This window comes from Nyctibius grandis, chromosome 4 (assembly GCF_013368605.1).
Source record: "Nyctibius grandis isolate bNycGra1 chromosome 4, bNycGra1.pri, whole genome shotgun sequence".
Classification (NCBI taxonomy): Eukaryota; Metazoa; Chordata; class Aves; order Nyctibiiformes; family Nyctibiidae; genus Nyctibius; species Nyctibius grandis.
Genome location: NC_090661.1, coordinates 63,751,517 through 63,775,732, shown reverse-complemented (window position 1 = coordinate 63,775,732; position 24,216 = coordinate 63,751,517).

The following is a 24,216-nucleotide window of genomic DNA, read 5'->3' as shown; positions in this document are numbered from 1 at the left end:
CTCTACAGAAGAGCAGTGAAACGGTGGAGTTAAGCCTAAATTATCAGCCAAGTGGGGAGAGTTTGGTGGAAAATTTTGTTTCCCTTCGTGGGTTGTAAGTGCCGTCTCCTATAGGCACTGGGGGCCAGATGCGGTTCTGGTTTCAAGCGGAGCCACTCAGCTTCGCCATCCGGAGAGAAAACCTGGCAGGGAAAATCATGGGTGGGGGAGACGGGGGGATGGCTGACCTAAAAATCACGATAAAGTGTTTTGCAAAGGGCTGCTGCAAGCCAGTGAGATCCAAGCTTAAACCACTGAGTGGGATTACAGGAGCCTGGAGGATAGTTACAAGGTAACAACACGGTGCTAAGCATCTCCAAGACTTCCAGTTGGAAAATGAGACCTGAGGTTTTACCGTTTGCTTGTAAAACACTCCTCTCTTTTTAGTGGAAGAGGAGAGAAATGAAAGAAGACTGCATCCCTCAGGGATGGCAGTTAACCAGCATGGCTCATCAGTTATTCTTTTACTCAAAATAAATGTTTCTAATTGGTATCTTATGCTATGCTCAGGTGGGTAAATAATTTGCTTTGCAAATCTACACAGCAGGAAAAATGGATGTGTCCCCTGGAATCTTTCTGATTTCAAAATAGCTGATTTTGAAAGAGCTACTTGTTATTTATGAAATAGTAACCGTCTTTTGCTGCTGCTGCTGCTCTTTTGCTTTAGTCTTTTTCCCTTTTCTGCATGTTTTCGCTACCTTGGTGTGCGAAGAGGAACACAGAACCCAAATCTTTCCTAATCAAGTCCCTTTTTCTTCTCCTTCGCCTCTTTCTGTTCCCTTTTCATCCTGGGGCAGCCCTGGCACATGAGCAGGGTTGTCTTATGGAAGAAGAATTATAACTGCTGGGCTATGAAGACTCTCACCATCATGTAGGAGCGAGGAGCAAAGTTCAGCAAAGACAAGGCAAGGAGGGAAAATGAAATTCTGTGTAAATGCCCCTCATTTTAACCAAAATCCCTTTTGATCCAAGCAGATATAAGCATGGGGATGAACAGCGAACACACAAATGCTTCTTTGTTGGGATAAAGCCACATTGTGCATATGTGTCCAGAGCTGGATTCACATGTGATGTTGCCAAGGGGATGCAGGAGCTGAATGTGCTTCCCCAGACGTGTATCTGCAGTGTGCCTTGAAACCTCTTGAAAAGCAGGCTGAACTCTCCCTGGGCTCTTCATCTGCCTGCCCGGAGGGGATCACTGAAGCTGCTGTTTAACGTCTATCTGTATTGCCATGTCTGTTTGGTCCTATCACTGCCAATTATATCAGAAATACGTAAATCGAAGTCCACCACATGGACCAAATTCTTCTTTGGTTACCCCACTTTTTCTCTTCTAATCCACAGCTGGCCACTTTTTTGCTTTGATTCAGGCAAAAGAGCTGATGGCGAGTCTATTTTTGTTCAACAGCATCCTCGTGCTGGTCCTTGGTTCCTTAGTCTTACAGTAAAAGGGATGGAAAGAAACACCACTGCAGCTGGAAGACGGGGCCTTAAAGCTCATGAGGGATTGTTGCCCTGGCTGGATTGAACTCTTAAAAAGCAACTTTTTCAGTGGAATGAGCTACTTCTGAATGACTCGTAGCTTGTACTGCTCTGTGTTCTCACTACCTACACTAATATTTGGATCAAAGTTTTTTTTCTTCTGATCCATTTCTTCTTGCTGCCCTGGGATCCATGTCAGGTTCCTGATATTTTACCTGCAGTTGTGCCCTGCCCCTCAGGAGGACTGAAACATTTATTTGGGGCTTATGACATGAAGACAGGGCTGCAATAGAGCTCAAGAACGTCTGAGAGACATGAATGTTTGTGCAGACATTCCTCTTCCTACCAGTTAGCTGGGTTTCAGATAAAGATCTGCCACGCCGAGAATGTCATTACTGCACAGCTGCAGGAATAGTTGTCCCAAGGTCTGATGACGAGAGCTGGTTTTGTGTTTGTCCCTGCTGGGATTAAAGCGGGACTCGTTTCTAGCAGTGGTGGAGGTTAAGAGCGTGTACTGCACAGAAGGATTCCTGAGCTTTTGTTTCTTCCCTTCAGCCCTTTGCAATGCTCACAGCGAAGGTCAGAACACAGAAGAAAAGCGCTTTTTTGGTTTTGAGTCACAAAGCGGTGGCAGCAGTGGAATGTTCCTGAGGGAGGGGCCCCGGGAGAGTTAAGAGCCTCAAAGATGAAGATATTATCAAGCGCACAGTAATCTTTGTTTTAGTGTTCCCTGAACCATGGGAGATTAAGTAAGAACGCTGGGGAGCAATCTAGTGTTTGTAAGTCAATAACGGTGCGTACATACACAAGGATTTAGACACACATTTGCAGTTGTTGTAATGGGAAGAAGATAAAAAAACCCACATTTATGAAGCCTAGAGACACAGAACGGATGAAATGCCTCAGACTGTGTAATTTAGATAAAGACTCGCTGAAGTCCTATTATGTAATGTAGCTAAGCACAGTCAATTTTTCTAAGATGTTTTCAGTCACTCTGCCTTGTATTTTGTTTTGTTAGAGACAACACTCGGAGAGCAAGAGAGTCCTTTGTTTCATAAGGGCTCATCTGCTCCTCTTGCCTACTCCCCACGTGAAAGTGTTTTTTTCTTTGTGTGCCATCATGTTTATTTCCCCAGCAGCAGTGATTCCCTCTCAAACATGATTTCAAAGAGGTTAAAAGCTTCCAGAACAAACATCCACTACAGTTAAAGACGAGGCTAAAGTCTCCTTCCTCTCACCCCCAGTTTTGTACCTAATTGCAATTTAGGAATAATGTCTCTCTTTCCCGTGTAATGGATTTTTAAAGCACTGTAGTTCTGGCGCTGATGTATTCAGGCACACTCAAAGTATGGACTAACGGGACATAATTTTGTACTGATTGAGTGCTCTGGCCTTTCTATAAATCTCTCACTGCTCAGTTTGCCTGGTACTCTTCCAGGTACACAGCAAAGCCACACTTGCTGTCACTTGCCACGGATAAGGGTTCTGGTTACAAACTCAGGAGGGAATATTCATCCAGGTATCCCGTACACTGGTGGGATACACATCTGTCAGCCAAACTGGGGGTGCAGGTGATGTGTGGCTCCCTGCCCCTATCTCATATCCAGATGACGTAAAGATTTCTCAGTCTGCCAGAGCCTGAAAATGTTTCCAGCTCTGTCAGGAAAGCCTTCTGCTTTTATGTCTGGCTTGCTTGATTTCAGGTCCCCAGTGCTAATAACTCAGCTAGGAGCACCCCTTGAAATGCTGTGTGTAATTCTTGATAATTCCCAGAGCAGTGAATTTAAAGTAGAACAGATTCTGAGAAGGGGAATCCTAGTGGTGGTTTACAGCATGAGATTAAAAGACTTTGGTTGATATAGCGTAACAAAATGAGGGTTGAGAGGGGATGTGATCATCTCTGAGTATTTCAGGAAAGGTGTCAGTGCCAATGCAGGAGCAAAATCCCCGTAGCTATTCAAGCGTGTGAACCACACTGGCACAAGAACAAATGGGTGTTAATGAGAAATGAACACATTTATACTGGCAGTGAGAACAGGTTTTTTAACGGTCAGAAAAGTGATATCTCTGTCAGGAGATGAAAGGCCAAAAATCCTAGTCTGAGTTAAAAGGGAGCTTCATTGCTTTATGAAAAGCACTTGAGGAGGGGTTGGTCTGCAATAGCAGAAGCCAGTTTCAGTGACCACAAAGGGATTTGGTCCTAAATTCTCCTTTCCTTTTACTTAAAAGTCTTTCTGTAGCCTGAAGGAATGAAGAAAGGCTGTGATATACAGTTTTGCCCTCCCATTTTGGGTAGTGATCAAGGATAGCTGCTCTTGCAAGGTAGGGTGGGGTGCTTTTGGATAGGTCACCCCTCCTTTGGTTCCCTCCTCATTCCTCATATACTCACGTCAGACTCAGCCTATGTCTCATGCCTTGGTTGTGGATCACCAGTGACTTCCTTTCTCCCTTCACATCGTGTATGCCCATTGTGTTTCATACACTTCGAGACAGAAGATGAAGGTTCATGGGCTCTGTAGGTTTGACTGTCTCTTGTCATAGAAACTCCCTCCATCGACCTTTGGATGAGCAATCCACAGACACAGAAAGAAAGAAAGACCAACCAGTTTTAGAAGTGTCTTACAGGGACGAGTTATAGCCAAATTACTACATTAATAACACAGTTCCTACTTTTTTACCCTCCACAGAATTCTAGAGGTGCAGAGATGGCAAAAATAATGTTAGGATTCTGGAAAAGGATTTTTGCAAAGGCTTGAGCCCTACAAGTTGTTGGGCATTGTGGCTGGATCCAGCAAAATGCAGTACAGTTATTTAGTGCCTTTTCCAGCAAAAGAATTAAGAACCTCAGAAAAAAAAATAATAGGAGAAAGATTCAAGGCAAATAACAATAGATGATTCCTCGTACAACATGACATTGTTGTGAAACTCCCTGCTGCAGGATGTTGTGGACATTAAAAATCATTGAGGACCAATTCATGGAAGAAAAATTGACTAAGGGCCATTAAGATAATACTTCTGGCTCTAGAATTCCCTAAGCTGCAAAATACTGGAGGCTGAGGAAGTGTTATGGGTGGATATCATTATATGCTGTACTTAGGACTAGCAACTGTGAGGCATCTTGTTTGGCCACTTACAGATACTAAGTGTTGGGCTAGTTGGATGGAGACTTTGGTGTGGTGCAGTACAGCTGGTCTTATGTTTATCGGCTTTCTTCCAGCCTGCTCCTCATAGGTAGAGGTAGCCCTCCACCATCTTCAGAGCCTGGTTCACTATGCGTTCTTTGAAACAACATCTGCAAAAGTCTTAGCTAAGTGACTTAGCAAAAGACTGATTAAAAAGATATGATTTCTGCAAAAGGCTATCTCACTTCTTCCCCAGAAGGTTTTTGTTCGGGTTTTGAGCAAGGCGTGGGATTTTTTGTTTCCAGAGACAGCTTGGTGCTAAGCTAGCACTGTCTTTGCCAGGTTGGCTGAGCTGGTAGAAGTACCACAGCAGGGCAAGGCACGGTTCCTTCTCCTTTAGGATCATCACTATTCCCACCATCCTAGCTTGCCGAGAAGCAGCATGTTCTGCATGTTAAGTATCAACATAGCAACAAATTTCATGTGCAGTTTTGATAAATAAAATCTGTGTTCTAAGCAAAGGCACCCAGACAGAGCCCCTTTATGAGAGTGAGACTTAGACCTAGTGTGTGTGTTCAGGAGAAATGCAGAATTAATTTGGGGAGGGAAACTGATACAAACAGCAGGCCATTTTCCTTCACAAAGGCTCTCTTTCAAAGCTGGTGCATGCAGCAGAACAAAGGCTGACCCCATAATCTGTGCTCAACAATAGCTTGGAATATTTGATAGTTTGGCTATTGTACATGAATACATCATGCTTGGCTGTAAATAAATAGGGCCATGGTTGGATCCACTGTGAAGATATAGTCAGCCTGTTTCCCATTACCATTCTGCTTTCAAGGAAATGCTTATTTTGTGTCTCTGCCTTCTCCTGGCCAAACTAAGTCCATCTTGCCACCAAGGCCAAAGGGTCTCAATTTCAAGCCCACTAACAAAGACACCAAATATTTTGTCACCTTTTAGAGGAAAATTCTTTATTGATGCCAAACTGGTTCATTACTTCTCTCTCCTAACCCTGTGACTTCTGTTTCTTCTAAGGACATTTTCTTGGCTGAATTCCTGGCCAGCAAACAAGCAGCCCAAGAAGAACTTGGCTTTAAAAAGTAACCTGAGGTCCATGCTATGGTTAATGTTGACTAACTCTCTGCACTTCTCTTCCTCACGTGTAAAAAGAGGAAGATATAACTTCTAAAGCCTATCCTTAGATGCCTGAGATACTCCAACAATAGAATAGTGGCATTTGCTCAAGCACATAAACCAGTGGTAGTCTGCAGATCACTGATATTTTTTTATAAGTTGTCTGCAAAGTTCTGTGGGGATGTAACATATTTGCTTAGTTCATTTTGTGGTTATGCTCATAATGCAAGGAAAATTTGGATTGCTGTACTGAAAACATAGAAAATCACTGGCTTAAGACACAGTGTGTTTGCAATGTAAACATTTGAGCCTTTGTTAATATAATTGGCTGTAACTGGAGAACAAAGCAACCAGAGTGAGACTCTTGCAAAATCATCAGTTGTTTTACTGGGTGAAACAATTTTTACTTGGACATTTTGATCACATTCAGGTCATTGACTAGCATTAGGCAAGAGGTTTTGCAGTGGCAGATGTCAGAGCTTGGCACGAGTGACTTGCCTCCTATGTACATCACATGGCATAACAACACATAAACATTTTCTAATAACATCAAAATCTTTGTGTGTGTTTCAGTACTCAGGCCAAGAACACAGAGATCTGTTCCAGCAGGAAAGCTGATGACATATATGACTCAGTACATGGTATTGCCTCTAAATACATAAACACTTGACTACTGTCAGCATTTGCTCTGAGGCTTTGTGACATTCCTATAAATTGACATTTTTTCTTTCTTTTTTTTTTTTTTTTTTTTTAGTATTTGCATTCCTCGAATATTGTGAAGGCACGTGGTGATGAAGGGTCAGATTTTCTGGAGACCTCAACAGCCACGTCCCTTAGGATGGGGGTCTAGGAAAGTATAGGAAAACTATATGGGAAAATTCAGACTGTTCTTGGAAAATTCATAGAAAAGAATAACAGAGGATTAAATTAGTGGTCAAAGGGGTAAATATAAAAGAAACACTCAATCAACCTATAAAAGGAAGCCACTTCGATGGATTAATGACTGGTTAAAGCATATGAAGCGAAAAGTTTTCCCAACTGAGAAGGAATGGACTAATAGACTGCTAAAGTAATGTATCTTGGATTGCTTTTCTGTGTGTTCATAAGTGATCTGGAAGAGGAGTGAGTAAGGAAGTGACAGCAGTTCCTGATGATACAGAGTTTACTGAGAATAATAAAAATTAAAGCTGACAGTAAAGATTAACAGAGAGCTCTCATGATGGTTATTGGCTGAATGGTAGAACAGCCGATGCAATTCTTAAGGAAAACAAAACAATCCTAACCATGCACAGCGGTGAGGTCTAAAATTAGCTATTGCCACTCAGAAAGAAGAGCTTAAACACATCATGTATAACCCTATGAAAATGTCAACTCAATGCTCAGCAGAGAGAAAATAGCAAATCAGATGTTAGGTACTGTTCAAACAGGAAAAGAGCACAAAAGAGAAAACATAACAAGCTACTCTAGAAATGTTTTGCACTCATGGCTGGGATGCTGCACACCCAGAGCAGTGCATGCAGTTCTTAACTCCCTTGCTGAAAAAAACCCCTAAGCTGAAGTAGAAAGGATGTGGAGAAAGGCAACAAGAATGGTAAAAGAAATAGGACCACTTCTCATGAGAAGTCTTTTTACTGACTAGGAAGAGGGGTGATGGAAATGGTTGGTGGGTGAGGCTACAGTGCAATGGAGAAGGTGAATAGAGAAAAAAATTATTCCCTTTTTTTCCCCAAATGAGGACCTGGGGTCATAAAATGAACTAATTTTTTTCAATAAGCATTTTTTTAACAAAGAAAAGTAAGTACTTCTTTGCACAGTGTGGCACTAAACTGTAGAGCTCACTGTTCTGGTGTAGGTGCTGAAGAATAAAGGGCTTCAAAAAGTGGTTAGAGAAATACAAGGGAGAAAAGTGCATTGGGGCTATTGAGCATAAATATCCAATACAAACTGTGGGTCAGAAAGCCCATAAATGGCACATGGATTAAAAAAGCATTGGGATTAGCACGCCATGTCCTTATTGCCTAAGTATTCACTGCTGTCAAAGACAGGACATGGTCCTGTACCGTACATGGGGCCTGTATGGTTCCACAGTAAGTGCTCTTCTCCCCTCCAAGCTGTAAAGAGCTGTAAATTGGGTGCCAAGCTTCTTTTAAAAACTGACCTTCAGAGTGGTGCTAGACCTTGAAACTCTGACTTTTCCAAGGTTACAGAGGAAGATGGCAACAGAGACTGTAAAAGCACTTAGATCTCCTGCGTCCCCAAGGGATTACGTACCACGGGACGAGGCAAACCAGTCCGCCTCCCCGAGTGCAGTTCTGCTTCTGGTCTTTGCAATTAAGGTACCATTTAACCACTTGCTAACATTTTCAAAACATTTATCCCCTGCCACTGATGGGTTTTGAGCTGATTGTGATACAGAGAAGCTGCTTTTTCGGAAACATCTGAAGACGGCTGTCACAAAGCTGATGTGACAGGGAGTTTCCATAGCTTGCTCTCGCCACACAAAGGTTTACTTCTTATGACTCAGCCACTGATGAGACTCGGTTACTCATCAGAAAACTGCTTGAAGAAAAGACTAATTTCAAGTTGAATTTGATTAAGATCTGAACGGTGGAGCTGGGGCTGAGACTTGCAGCTGGGTTTAGCAGTAGGATGGGGTAAGGAAGACCAACAGCTTTCTGCATCTCACTGGTGTGAGCTTCTGCTTTCATAATGAACCCTTCCCTCCTTCCAGCCACACAACAGCTGCACTGAGCCCTGCGGGTTTGTGTTCACCTCAGAAAGCAGCATATTTAGCCCTGGAGCCTGCTCAAGGGACCTGCCTGTCTGTGTTCTCAGCCACATATGGACTGACCTGCCCTCTCCTGCAGCTAGGTGGGCTGTGTGGGGAACATGTCATGTCTCCACCCTGTGTTTATGGGACCAGGCAGTGGAACCAGCATGAGAAAGGCTGTTATTTAACATTGCTATGGGCCAGCGGTAAATGCTTCTTTCAGTTGCAGGAGGAAACCAGAAAGGGGATGGTGATTCATGGTGAACCTCTGAGTCATAAGGCTTGCAAGGGTTATATTAGGGTAGGGCAGGATATACTCTACCCCTTACTTGATGGCAAGCCTTCAAGTCCCTGTCTAGCTCTGGCTTCCCTGCTATTAGCAGCCTGTGCTGCCTTGTGCTTGTTTCATTCGTAGTATGTCGCCTTGCCCTTCGCCTGACTGTTCTGATAAAGAGTGAAAATCATGTTCGTGGCCTTGGCCTTGTGCAGTGAATTGCTTCAGGCTGGACAAATCAGTCCTCTCCCCGCAAGGCCAGGCTCAGAATGAAGGATGGGTCATTGCAGGAGGCTTTTGTCCGCAGCTGCAAAGCCAAAGCAGCACTGGCGCTTGTGTGCCCGGAGAAACTCATTGCAGATGCAATGAAGATCTATGGGTCTGTCCCTCCTGATGTCTTCATAAAAGTGGGGGGCCTGCTTTTGCCAACAGGGCTTCTTCGTGTGACTGGAATAAACACTAAAGGTGGCTCATTTCAGGCTGCCAAATCTTAAGGATGAGCAGTCCATGTTATGGCTCCTGGTTGCACAGTGCAAATCCTACAAACCACAGCAGTGCTGGCTGTTCTTGGCTGCAGACCCACAACTCTTCCCCAGAGCAAAGGAAGACCTAAATCCCAAAGGCCATCCTGTAGGAAGTTAGACTAGATCCTGCCAATGCTGCTGAAAGCTGCCATGGACTCTTTGAATACTCATGTAGCCAAGTATTGCTGTAGCTGTGATGCTCTAAGGATGTAAGCAGTGTGAGACACGCAGGGAGAGAGATCTTTTGTTATACTCACTTCAGTTTTCTTTTATTTATTAAGAAATGTGCGCAGGGCTTAGGAAAACTGGTCTTTAGATCTGTCATCAGCTTTTAAAAAGATGAGCCCAAAAACTTCAACTTGGCATCATCTGACAAATTTGTAAGACAAAAGCTGGGGATGTGTGTAGGTGCTGAGCTCTATTTTCCAAGTCCATGAATGGAGCCGTAAATTAATGGGGAATGGATGGCTCACATCTCCTACCTGCGTCAACAGCTCGGCCAAAAAAGGGCCTGTTTCTCCACTGAGATCACCTACTAAAGGTAGTTATGCTGGTATAAGACACTACCAAGTCAGAACAGCAGATTTGTCCCATCTCACATGCTGGGCATGGGATTTACTCATTTGACTTCTTCTTTCCATTCCCTCCCTGCAGATGCAGTGTGTTCACGTGCCGTATTGTACCACGGTAGCTCCTCTGCATTGGGATCACATGGGTCTGGGGCAGGTGCTCCGCTTGGTCTGTGAATTTCTCATCAAACGTGTAGAGGAGCTTCCAGGGGAGGGTGGGAACAGCGTCCCTTATAAAACCTTGTACTCATCTTTCACTCCAGAAAGTCCAGACAAGTAAACATCAGCCTTGAGGTAGTTTCTTATAGAAACAGCATGTTGTTTGCCCTGAAAATGAAGAGTCTTTTCTCATTTCCATAAGCAGTATGATAAATATTTTCATTTCAATATGTTTTTTTTTGTTGGAAATCACTTTCATTTAGCTTTTTATCGCAGTGACTTGGGGGCTAAGAATAACCAGAGTCTAGCAGCTCCTACCTGGTGAGACATGTATTTTGAGAACTGAGTTCAACCTTGCATTACTCGTAAGTAAAGAAGCAAAAGCTGCTCCTGCGCTGAGCTCAGCTTCCTGCAGGCCAGAGAGAAAGAAGAGAAAGATCAATTTTCTTTTACCTCATCAAAATTAAAGCCAGTAGGAACACACAGCTACTCCAGTCTCTTTGCACTGAAGGAGCTTGATAACAAGCAGGACAGCGATAGCTGCCTTCAGCCCTCTGGCTGGAACCAGCTGATATTTCCCAGGCAGCCACTGATGGAGATGCCTGTGCGGAGCTTATTAGTGGGGTGCTGGCTTTTGTTCTGAAGCTTTGCGAAGATGCTCCGTGCACAAACCTCTGTGTGTTTGAGTGCAGAGAAGCCCTTTGCAGCTGGCAGGTTTGCAGTTCACTGGGGGCATGGCCTGATCCCCTGCTCAAGTGAGTCAGCGGGAGCCTTCCCCCTTCAAGGAGGGGGCTTGGACCCTTGGAGAGCCACCGTACACCAGTGCGGCAGTGTGCAAATGTGCCTGTCTACACTGGCCAGCTTTTATCATCTAACAGTGGTCAAGTGAGCTGTGAAGACACAGCGGGGCACTGTCCGCAGAGCATGAGCCAGATGAAGTGTGTGATCTGGTGGCTTGGCTGTGGGGTAAGCTGCTTCCTCAGATAGCTGGATTAAAGCTGGTGTGTGTCCCTGGCTTGATGTCTCACCTCTGTTTTACAAGGGTGATCTCCAAATTGGTACCCTTGATAGGTCTTGGAGGTTTTTTAGGGGATCTTCTGGTGGTCAGAGGAGGGAGATAAGGCAAATGCTTTTCCATTAGAGGAGCTCAGCAGGGCTCTGTGTGCTCCAGCACAGGGACAATGGGACAACGGGCTTTCAGACTGATGGTGTTATGCGTGCCCTGGAGCTCCACAGCTCAGCCCTTTGCAAAGCCTTGGGACCGCCTTGGAGGCTGTGCTTTCTGAAGGGGAAAGGGAAGTCTCGTCTTTCCCCCGGGAACAGATGAGGACAACACGGAAAGGTCCGGGTCGCCTGTAAGTGGGAGGTGAGCAGAAATGCTGGAGGAGTCAGGCACTTGGAATGGGAGGGGGCAGATAAAGCCAGTGCGACTGCCTGGGAGAAGCAGGAGGCAGTGTGGGAGGTTTCGCAGCCATGCCAGGGGCAGGGGAATTGTGGAGGGCTACAGTATTTGGCTTGGTGATGGGTTTGTGAACCTCAAGGTTTTTTGGCTTCTTCAGACCAAAAAAAAGTTTCTTTTTAATTTTTTTTCCTGAAACCCACATTTTATTATAGAAGAGAGATTAATTTGTGTCAAATGAAAAAAAGGAAGCAGAAGCAACTATATATGCTGAAGTGTCAGAAACATGGCATGAAATGAACGGCCAGTTGCTGTTTGGAGTTACAGCTGGGTAAAGGTAGTGTCATTGCACTGAGGACGTTGATGAGCTGTATTAGATTTCTCTGCTGTGGATGAGATTACACCCCCAAGAAGCCAAAAAGGAAGCTGTGAATCTTGACCACTTTTAGAATCACAAATCAATATAGGGGGGAAGAAATTTGGACTCCGATTAAAAACAGAGAATTGCAGAGCCTCTGGGAGTGGGGACTCATGCAAAGCAACACTCAGCTACACAACGCGCCAGTAACCTGGAGATACGGGTATGACAGGATGCTCTTGAAATGGGAGCAGTGCCATCAGGCTGTGGTGCTTTCAAGAGGGTGCAGGAAGATACTGATAGTGATCAAAAGCAGAGAGGTCTGAGAAGGTTTTTAAGGTTTTCACCTTAAGTGGAGGAAGTGTTATCATCACACTCCCTCCAGCAGCAGATATTAGTGTGATGCAGCCACTGGGGAAATGATGGGGGCAACCAGGAGACAACCAGGAGAGCCAACATCTGGCCACACTTCTGTACCTGGATGGTGGTGTGACTCTGGTTTGAGAGTCCATTAGGCACCTGAAGGCTTTTGGAGATGTATATCTTTGTCCCCATGCCCTTCCATTGAACAAAGACATCCTATTTGCCTGTGTTTGTTAGGTGCTTTGAGATCTGCTGGGCTGTTAAGCTCTGGGTTATGATCCCTGCCAAATTCTCTGCGGGATGTGAAAGGGGCTTGTTCACAGACTATGTGATCATTCTGGTCAAGCTGTCACTGGCCCTGGGAGGATCTGGGCATCCATCCCTGCCAAAACAGGCACCAGGCACTGGAAGAAAGATCACAGAAGGTGATGCATTTTGTCTGGACAAATGACTGACTATTGTTTCCGGGAAGATATAAAAGGGTTGCTGGCAGTTACAAAATAAACAGCTATGAGTTGTGGTATCAGGAGGGCTGAGAGGATGTCTGCACAATTTTTTTCTCTTTTTTTTTGCTCACATTTAGTACATACTAGGTAGGGAGAGCTTAAGCAACAGCTTCAGCATCTGCACTGTGGAGGTCAGATATGGGGTTGGTGGAATCAGCAGAGACTCCACTAAATTCCCCTCTGAGGATTGATCTGAAAGCAGCAGTAACTCAAGCCGTGCTGGTTAGCCGCAGGCCAGGTGGGAATTTCTTGCCACAGATGGAAAAGTGAGCTTGGGAAGAGCTGGGCCATTGTTTCTAGCCAAGATGCAAGTACATGTGCTTATTGTGCCTGTAACTGGGTGTGAACTCCCTTCTTGAGTTCATGCTGGTTTAGAGGAAAAAAGCCCTTCTTCTAGCTGTCCTCAATGAACAAGTTGAAAACATGCCCTGCCAGCACAGGTAAACATGGTTCTGGGCTCAGAAACCTCCAGGCAGAGACGTGCAGGTGCTCATTCCCCACTCATACCCATCTGTGCTGTAGTGACCACAGATCAAGCTCTTTCTTTCTACTTCCCAGTTTTGCAACTGTGGTTTGATTTCTCACGCAGGGCTGACCTTGCTGGGGGCTACGGCCACCCTGAGGAGCTCCAGCTGCCGTTTAGGAAGGGCATCTGGAGCCAGAGCTGCAGGAGGAGATTCTGCTTATGTAGTTGGCGAGAAGGGTTCAAACCCTTCTCTCCTGTCTCTCACTCTTGGATGAAAGCTCTTCCTCCCCCAAGGATGGAGATGAAGGATGGGGTATCTCAGACCTGAATGGGAATGACTGAACACTTGCCTGTGATGCTGGCAACGTGGCAGCCCCTTCTCCTTGGCCTGGGTAGAACCGTGCGTTGGCTTTCTCATCAAAATTACGTTGCATAGGGCAATTGATCTTCACAGAGATGCTCAGACATTCAGCTGGGTAAGAGGAAAGCCTGAGCCTTTGGGGCCCTCAATGCTGCTCTGTGCGCTGGGTCACCACTATCACCCCGGAGCAATATGGACAAAACAGCCGCAGCCCTATTTCATTTCTCTGTTTTCTGAGAAAGGACCAAGTGAGGTCCCTAACCCTGAGGCAACAGCCGAAAAGCATTCCTTTTCTCTGCCTCTGGCCTGCTGGGGCATCTCTGCAGGGCAGGCTGGGTTTAGGTTTGACTGTTGTCCCTAATGTCTACAGCAATTTGGCTGTGCAGGTGTGGGGAGATGGGGGCAGTGCCCAGAGGAATGGGACCCCCGACCCCACTCACCAGCGAGCTGCCCAAATGCCTGCACCAAGGGAGAGGAGGATGGACCTTGCAGCAGTGGTCAGGATGAACGCTGGACTAAAGGGGTCATGAAACCATGGTCTAAATCCCCCCACTTGCCATTTAGGGCACATATAGGGTTTCATGAGGAAGCTAGGGCCAGGACATTGTGTGCTGCATGGAGAGACATGGTACTTGGAGGGTTTCAGGATTGCACCTTCAGCTGAATTTCTGTCATCAAGAAACAACCCCACTTCCAAGATACTCCTCCAGATCCTGCAAATCACCTAAGCCCCCTTCTGGCCTCCAAGTCAGTAAAACAGCTTAACTTCAACCTCCTGCCTAATTGACATACCTGCGAGTTGAAGTGTGTAGCTGAAGATAAGTGGCAACTGATTAAGCCTTCTTCTAGTTTGGCACCAGTTGTGGCCTCTGGTAAACATCCCTACAGGGACTTTACTAAGTAGAGTTGTCAAATGAGGACCTGCCTATATGAAGTGTGCCTCAACTTGTCCATCCTTTTTCTGTGTCAACAAGTGAGTCCCCACATCATTTTTCACCCTGCTGGTGTCCCCGTTGATGTAGTGCAGCTCCCTCGCTGGGTACCACACTGGAGTATATCTTCCTCTCTCTCGTTTGCAAAGGAGTTATTTATTGCTCCCCAAGACTGCAAGATGGTGAAGTGGCTCAGGGCAGCCATGTAAAGTGGCTTACAGATCGTTGATTGCCACAGATGAGAAGACAGCAATTACACTATTTACACCACAGTTGTTTTGTTTTACAGCCTAATTAGCATTCAGTCCGCTGTAACAAACTCACAAAGAAAAAGCACCTGTTCATTGGTGTTACTCATCCGTATAATTAAATGGTAAGTGCCTGATCTGTCACATTGAGGCTCATTCAGGTTTATCTTGTGACGTGTTTGCTCAGTGGAAGGGTGGAGCCCCTCAGAACTGGCACAGCTCCATTAAAATCAGCTCTGTTAAAGCGATGAATGGAGGTCTAGATAGTTACCCAGGCTGCTCTTACAAGGAGCAAGAGAGCTGATTTCAGACAACAAAGCGCTTTATTAGGTTTTTGGGCTGTATTAGCATACTAAAGCTTCCCACGTTTGGTGGGCTGAGCATTCAAGCCACTTCAGAGAAAAAAAATAAGAATCGAGTGTGTCCCCCATCTCTAAACCCTCTCCCTTTCCCAGGGTACAGGAGAGCATGTGAAGGTGACCTCTTCCCTTCTTAAATCTTGACAATTCCAAAATGGGAATATCTTGTAACAGCTCTTTACCATCTATATCCTTTGCACTTGGGTTGTGCACAGGGGGTGAAGGACCCTGATCACACCAGATGGCACTGCTATTTGATTTTCTGGTTTATAATTGACTCGCGTTTCCTTGTTGCCGTGTGCTCTTTGTTATTTACAGGGAAAGGACCCAGTGAAGCCACGTGGGCGCAGCTCCATCCCAGATCACCCTGTCTGTGAAACGTCCCCACGGGACACTCCATCATCCCGCTCTAACCATATCTTTGTGGCTTCCTTTGAATCCCAAGGAGATGCAGCTACGAGGCTCTAATCCTTGCTAGCCTGGCTTGCAGGGGCTGATTTATTAGTTTTGGACAAGCTTTACCTGCCTGTGTTGCATTCCTTTAGGTGACCTGCAAGACTCAGTGACTGTATGCCCAACTGAGACTGAGATCCCTTTTAAGCAAGTCTTGTAACTCTTATTCTGCCCCTTGTTTGGCCATTTGGATGCCAATGAATTCACCACAACCATGCAAGGCTGTAGACTCCTTATAATGACCAGGGCAGTGCTCCTTTACACTACTTTGTCCAACCACTTCTTCCTCTGTCTACCTTTTCTGCACTTCATCACGTTCCTTGATTTCACCAGACCAAATCCCCTGAAATGACACAAAGCAGGCTACACTGAAAAATGTTTGCACTGGCAGAAGTCCAAGGTTTCAGTGGAGGATGCTTTGTAAGAGCCTTCCAAGGGAGGCTTACGGAACAGGCAATGTCTATCAGATGCAAGGGGTGTGCCTTTTGTGGACAACCAGAGCTGTGAGTGTCAGGTCTGGTCATTTGTTATTTTGCTTTTATCCAGAAATACTAAATGAACATGCACTGAAACCTGGGCCTTTGGAAAATGTTTCCCTCCTAGAATATGAGGACAAGCATATTCCATTTTTTTTTCAAAGAGTCCTTGCTTGTTGCTGCTCAAGCTTCAGACTTTTTTTTGTGTTTGGGCATTGACAGTGCAAATGCCCTTGACAAGGGTGAATGAAAAGCCTGTAGATCTGTGTTGGGTTCTGCTCTGTGCGGTGCATGGGTTGGTCTGGTGGCCAGCCTTGACTGTGAGTCAGCCTGGTGACAACATGCCACCTTCCTGTTGCATGGCTCTGGCTTCATGGGTTTGGATTTTTTTTTAATTATTTTTTTTAAAATCATGTATCTACTTCTGTATTCTTTCATGCTTTTTAGAGAAGTGATACCTTCAAACTGAATGTTCTTCCTGTGCCGGCAGCACTGGGAACAATGGGTATTGACTTGAAATAGGTATGAATCAGATCTGCTCTGCATTCCTGTGAACTTAGAAAGAGGAAGTAAAGCCATCTGAGATGGATCAGTCCTCCCATGTTACCCACAGACATCCTCCAAACTTCTGGCTCCTCGACATATGCTGCTTACCACGGGTACTGCTGGTGAGTCAGACAGAGAAATGCAGTGCTGTCCCCCATTTAGGTGCATGTACCCTTAGTGTAACAAATACATGTGCTTCAGTAAGGAGGTATTTTACATGTGTATATCTCTTTATGCTTCTATCAGTCATTTCTACCAGAACTTGATTGGCAGCAACAAGGCATGCACTCAGCTTTTAGATTAGATTCCTGATAAAACATTGGCTCAGATGCCCAGCTTGGGAAAACTAAGCTTTCAGTTGCTTGGGGAGATCTTTTTCTACTCAGAAATGTGGATTAGTTGGGTAAATAAACTGTATTTTGCTGAAGGGAGAAAAGAAAAAAACCTGGTAGCTCACTCTGTTCTTGCCAGCGGCCCTCACTTTGTAGGCTTCCCTGTCTCTTCACTTCTTTGGCACCCCAAACCTCCCAGAGCTGCTTTGGATGAGGGTGGCAGCTCACCATGAATGCTTGGGCAATTAATTCAGATTCTCCATTCTGCCTGCGGTAATAACATTTCCCCAGCTTTCTGCCATGTCTTCTCTTTGAACAGAAATACCTCCTAAATATATGGAGATTGAAGAAGTTTCAGGCCTTTATCTTTCTTTCTTCCAGATGCCCACAGAGCCTCCTGCCAATTTGCATCTTTTTTTTTGCCAGGAACTTAGGTTTCATCCAACCAGCAGTATCTGCAGCTTCAATTAGGGTTTAAGAAGCTCCAAGGGGAAGGAAAGAACGGTGCTGAGATAAGACCAGTGACCTTGAGGCTTTCCCCAGGGAAGCAAAAAACCTGTTGAGAGTCAGGGCAAGACTTCACTGGCATTACACTGCAAGGTCAACCTAGTGCTCCGTTTCTTGCTGATTTTCCCTTAATAACCTAGGCCACTCCATGGTCAACTTGTGTGTCTGGGAGCTTAATTGAGGCTGAAATTCCCCCTGGGCAGCAGGTTGCTTAGAGTGACGGAGTGCAATGATGAGTAAAGAAAGGCTGTATGGCTTGGGAGGCTTGGAGATTAAAGCGTCTCATTTTTGGGTTTCCAGCACAAAATGCTCAGAGACAGCTGTCTGCAAGGGCTCTGCTGTTGAAAGCGTGTCTGTGCTCCGAGGACAGCCTGCCTGGCTGCCCACTGGGCTGTTTGGCACCGCTGCAGAGCACAGCTGGGAGCGTTCGGCTCCTCTGCCCGTCAGGCCCCAGGGTCCCCAGGCAGCACCTGGAAAAGAAGGGATGTGCAATTAGTGACTGCTCATTGAAAGCTTTGCTTAAATGGTATAGCATGGCTGAGTCAGGGAGAAAAGCTAATTCTTGGGGACAGTGTTCACATGCCTAATGACAGGACTTCCTCTCTCCTCCTGCAGTGTCTTTGTCTCTCTGTAAGCAGCAGCAAAGTCAGGAGGTAACTTGTGAATTGGCTAATCTGGACAGGTTTTCAGGGGCCTGGGAAAAACCCATGTTCATGGCCCAGAAGTTACTCCACTGCTTAGTTCCACATCCTGTCCCTAAACCATGTGAGAAAGAAAATCTGTTTTTTTTTTTTTTGCATGGGTAAAGCAACATTTCCTCCACCTTAGCCTTGTTGTTGGAAAGATAAATTCCTTTCTGCTGTGTTTCTGAAAGCCAGACTGACTCCCCAGATGTTCAGCCTGAAATGTGTACACAGTAGATAAGACTCCACCCAAACAACAGACATTTGAACAACTATAAGGAACAAAACCAAGGTAAGCATAGAGTAACCTTCCTCGAACCAGTCCTACCAAGCTGATCAGTCCACAACAAAGTGTTGCTCAATGTTCTTCTGTCTGGTGTTCTTGTGGGTAGGCACCATACCACTTATGTGATCGGGTAGTCTGTATCTGCAAATACTACTAAGCACACATTGAAACAGCAGGTATCTTAAGAGGAGAGGCTTTATCTCAGTTCTCAGGCAATCTCTTTCCCTGGGTTCTTTTCCCCTTTGATTTAAGATGTGACAGCAGGAAAATAAGCCACCAGAGTTGTTAGGTTTACACATAAGTATCACTTCTCTGCTGTGATTCTGGAGTAGAGGAAACCTGAAAAGATGGGTATGTCCCTAAGAAAACACTTCCTTAAAAACTAAAACTAAGGAAGTAGAAATTAGGATCTTCATAAAATACACCATCTCTCTGATCTATGTATTCCTATCATTGACAAAGTTTACTGAAGTTGACTCAGTTCCCACTGAAATCTCTAAAAAGATTTCTGTTGACCTCAGGGGGATTTGATCCAGGTCCTACACAGAAAATCAAGCAAAATAGTCCAAAAGGCAGCTTGTCACACACAGTATTTTTTGTCCCACCCTCTGAGAGGTGTCTGAGGCTGGAAGTACTCTGACTATTTCATTGCTCTGGGGAAGAAGACTGTGTTGGTAAAGGGAGGGAAGGGCTGGCGCATGCCCACGTCCAGCTCTGATAGCAAACTGGGCAGTGACTGTAATCTGGGAGTTCCCAGATATCTCAGATTAGATTTATCATAAAAGTACATATGCAAGTCAGTTTAGGGACTGCACTATTGCTCCTGCCCTGGAAGTAAGCCAACGCAGCCATGCTGATTTGTGCATCTTAAAAAACAGGGAAAGCAAACAGAAAACTCAATCAGAAACTGCCTTGCAGTAGCTCTGGAAAGGGACAGGTTATTACACTTGGTACTGCCAAAACAGGAGAAGATCTTAACTTGGAGCTGTGACAGATTCACCATCCCTTGGTCTCCTTAAACTATGGGAAGAGCATTTTGGGGAAGACCTGCTACAGCTCAGACAGCAGCGGCAGGTATTTTGAGGTGATGTTAGCCGTAACAGTCCAGAAGTTTATAACAATAATTAAGTCTTCTCTGAAGGAACTTCAGGCAGGCGTAATGTTGTTCAGACTATTCCCGAAGTGCATTTTGGAGGCACATCTGAGCAAAAGGGCTTTTTGGTGACTGCATCCTTCCCTGTGACCTGCTCATGCCTCAACCAAGACCCAAGCCTGGCTGTGTCGCAGCCTCCAGGAGCCCTCCGTCCTGAGGAGTTAATACAAGGTGGACAGAGACTGTCAGGGGAACATGGCAGGGGGATGCCCTGCCAGAAGCAGCAGAGCAATGCCCTGCTTTTATGTCTCCACTTGCCGTGTCCTGCCGAGTGGACATCCCTCTTGGCTTCTCCAGCAGAAAAGAAGCATTTCAGGGCAGGGAGCTAGACTGGACCAGCACAGTGTCCAGGTCATGCTGGCAGTAAGATTTCAGAAGGTTCACTTCGCTTCCTTGGCTGTACTCTGTGAGTACTGGCTGTTGTAAATACCCAAACCTCCTCCGTGGGTACTCACAGACAGCTCTGCCCCTAGGCTGGGGAGCCGGGCGCTCTGCCTGGTTGGGCACACCAGCCAACGGCTCCGCAGCTGAGCCTGCTCTGGCAGAGCCGAGCGAAACGCTGGGTTGCTCAATCCTGGCAAGCCCGGGCACTGAGGCTGAGCGCGGGTGCCTTAGAAGTGCCAAAGAAGAAAGTCTGGGTGTTTCTGTGGTCAGGTAGTAGCCGAATTAAGACTTTCTTGAGCTGAGAGCTTGGCTTTGCACCAAAATTTAACTTAAATTCTTTGTCGCCTCAATTCCTCATTCTTGGTCACAGTTCAGCTCCCTGTCCTTGCCACATGTTAGTATTTTCACGCTTCTTAGAAGTGCATTATTTTTTCTTCATTATTTATCTAGTCTGACTAATTGCCTGGGTGTTATTTCTGTTCCTAGTTTAGGACCTCCCCCCTTGTCCTCTCCTATTATAGTGTGATGACAGCATGAATACTTCTGGTGTGAATGTTTCTGTGAATACAAGTTCTCACCAGCTTCTGCAATGCTTCATGTGTGCCAACATCCAGGGAAAGTGTAAAGCTGATGTAGCAAATGCTGCCTCACAGTCTCCCTTTTGAATGAAATCTCATGAAGAAGGTTGTGGAAGATGTCTGTATCTGCCTCTAGTTTATCAAAACATCTGCTAGGAGAACGGGACTCTCCAAAAGCAGACATGATTATTAATGAAACTCAGGATTTGTATGTGTTAGCTGAATTTCACACCTCCCTCCAAGCAGTGGCAAAAAAATATTTAGGCCTGATAGTAAGTAATAAGTAATGAATCCATATGTTTTTAAGAAGATAAATGCATAGCCACAGGTTGTAAATCAATCCCCTTTTTTAAACAAAGCTTTTTAAAGAAGGGTGCAAACTATTTCAGTAGTTTAGGACTACTGGTCCTAAGATACTGTCTGAAATTCCAGTTCATCTGTGCTCCAGCAAGGCTTTTTCTTAGAGGATGAAAGAAGCAGCATACAATGTTTGTTTTTTCTCTGACCTACTGCTGAGTAATTGAATCATCCCAAGCACAGAGCTAATGTTTTTCCTCCCTAGGAGAACATAATGTTACCAGGAAAAGGAGAGGAGGAAAAAAATTAAAAAGGCAGCTGCAGGTGTTTACTCCAAATGCCATACAGTGTGTAGCTGAGAGCAGGAAAGAGCATTTCTGTAGCTGAAGAAAATACTTGAAAAGTCAAATGAGCATGATGCTGGGTGGTGCTGAGCCCCTGCCACCAGTGGGGTCTAGGTGGGTACAGTAGACCTGGCTGACAGCATGTAAATGCAGATAGGCAAAGATGAAAATGTAGGACCTGACTTCTGGTGGATTTTTCAATGATCCCAGGGTAGATACTTGAATTATAGATGCTCAGAGGTGCCAGAGCAACGGCTCAACAGACTAGCTATTTCCATACAGCAAACAAGATGCTGAGAGAGGAAAAGCAAAGAAGATGCTGAGAGAGGACAACCTTGGCTCATTTTGACTCTTCGTGAGTACCCAAACAAGTACCCATCTTCCAATGGTGTGGGTGAGCTAACTACTTTGGGCCAGGACTTCTAGTTGGTAAGTTTTTGATTCACTGTTCTGTGGGCAGGCAGAGAAATTGGGCAGAGATTCCTGCTCCACTGTTCTGGATGGAGGCTGACAAACTCATCACAGCTATTGACGCTATCACCTAGTAGATGCCAAGGTATCAAAAAGCATTTCTTTCTCATTCTCTGTTTTGGCATGCCTGCCCTCAGAAGGATATAGGCACTTACTGAAAGGAAATAATTTTTTCCTAGTAGTGTTGTCACATAAGAGGAGTAACTTTGGGGAGAAGGATGGAGAGGAAGCTGCCAAACCGTGTTGGGCTGCATTAGCAAGAGCAGAGGCAGCATGGTTCCCCTTGTGCAGGAGATCCAAAGATGTTACTGTTACACACAAAGACTTGGGTTTTCCAGAAGACCCTACAGTGCAGAGAGATGACACTAACAGACAGGAAGCCTGGCAAATTCCAGTTCACAGATAGGGCATGTCTGTGGCTTTTGGAGTATATCACAGGCACATTCTCCCTTGGAGAATATAGGAGGAAGAGGAAATAAATGAAATTATTTAAATAAAGGAAGTGTTTTCTGCACGTCTGCTGTTTGCTGCTCCCATGGACAAGGTGCTGGGGCTGTCTGAAAACTTCCAGCAAAGCATTTTTTTTTTTTTTGCAAAGGGGTTTTGCACAAAATAGGTGTCTTTTGAATGTCTGGTTTCTGTAAAAAGATTAAATTTTGATGATGAAATGTGTCCATGGGGTTTCATTGGAATGCTGCTTTTAGTTTTCCTTTTTTTTTTTTTTAGCTCTACAAAAGCTTCTTTTTCCAGAAGAAAAAGAAATTTTGTCTGTATTCAACCTGCTCTCCGGAGCACTAAGACAGGCAGATCAATGGCTGCATTTCACTGCTCTGTTACAGTCTGTATCTCTGTTATCAGTGGTCACATCAGTGGTGACTGGAGTGTGTCCCTGTTCAAAGCCCCATCTGTGAGGAGCCACCCCAGTGGGTGCTGGCTGGCAGCAGTGCCATGCTCCGGGAAGTTCCATGTCACTCAGCTCCCCCACCCCAAGCAGGGTTCGGAGGTGATCCAGGTGGGCATGTGTTTGCCCTGCTCTGCTGTACCTGCTTGGCAAAGGGAGGATTTCAGCTCTCAGATGTGTCATTTCTGCCTTGTTTGTGAGCACTTGGCTCAGCTAAAAATATTACTGTCATCTCAGAAGTTGTATCACTGTGGCCACCTGTGATTTCAGCTCAGCTGCAGCATCCCAAGAAAGTGGATTTCTCTGTGTTTCCAACCATATCAGAGCACCAGCTCAGAGTGCACATGATAGCTGTGAGGGGGGAAGCAGACTACTGTCCGCATTATGTGGGTGCAGAGCAGAAGAAACTCAGCTGAGACTGGTGTAATTATACACGCCCAACTTGCATCAGGATCCAGCCCTTGACATTAAACAGCCCTCTGATTTTTTTTTTCCACAAACCCCAAGATTTATTTTAGAATAATAAAATCAGCACTCTAAATAAAGAGTTTTAAAGGAAAAACATTTCAAAGGTGCAATTTCCTGCTACCAGTTTTGCAGCACAGGTACAGTTCAGGACCACCTCTGCTTTATCAGGGGGCCAGCCATAATTTGTTCACTGGGGTGACAACCTACCAGCACTCCTGGCAGGAGCATGGGGACTTCCCAGCTCTTCAGACCTCTTGTGTACTGTGATTTGATGATACAATAAATCCAGCTTTAAGGTTCCCAGTATCAGAATGAAAATACCACTATCTTATGCCACAAAGTACTGATGTTGCACAAACTCCATCAGCCCATCTGTCTTCATTTGGCCCATACCAGGGGCTAAACAATAACAGTTTTTCCTCTCACCCAATGTCCCTTCCCCAGGCAAGGAAGGGAATTGGGAAAAGGAGGGAGACTCATGGGTTAAAGTTGAACAGATTTAACAAAATCAAGAAACCAATATCAACAATAACAGAAAACACACAAAATTATACTTAGCTACAGAGTTGCAGCAGGTTGCTCCAGAAATACCAGTCATTAGTAATGAGAAAAGAGGAGAACATAAGCAAGGAAAGCAAAAATACCTCTACCTCTTCCCAGCAAGCTTTTCCTTTTATAGTGAACTTGATTGTTAATGTTACAGAACACACCTGTGGGCCAGCCTGGGTCAGCTGCCCTGGATTTAGCTGCTAATGGCCCTGATCACCACGGCTGGCCACAAACTGAAACAAAAATCTAACAGAAACTTGATTCTATAAATTTTATCCCATGAAACCAGGACACTATCCAAGTGTGCGCTGAAGGCACGGCTGGTGCAGCGAGGCACGGACCAGCTTTATGGCACACGGGCTGTCGCCTGCCTTCCTGCAGCTGGAGAAACACTAGCCCAGACTCTGCCTGGTGCTTTCTGGCTAGCTGGGGAGATCAGCTGTGTCTGCCCAGCGCAGATCTGATTGACACTGCTGGGACCCGGCCTCTGCCCGAGCCTTGCCTAAAAACAGGCAGCGCAGCTCCACGCTGTGGGGAAGGCAGGGAAGCAGCTGGGGAGCTAGCAAGGGGATTTCTCTGCTCACTGGCACTTCATCCTTGGCTGGGATGCTGAGGGGGATCTGCCGGGTCTCCCGTTGTCCCTGCTGCGGTGCGGGGCTGGGAGCCTCACCGTTCCTCAGCCTACTCTGGAAGTCTCCCCTGGTATGCACTGCGGCTCCT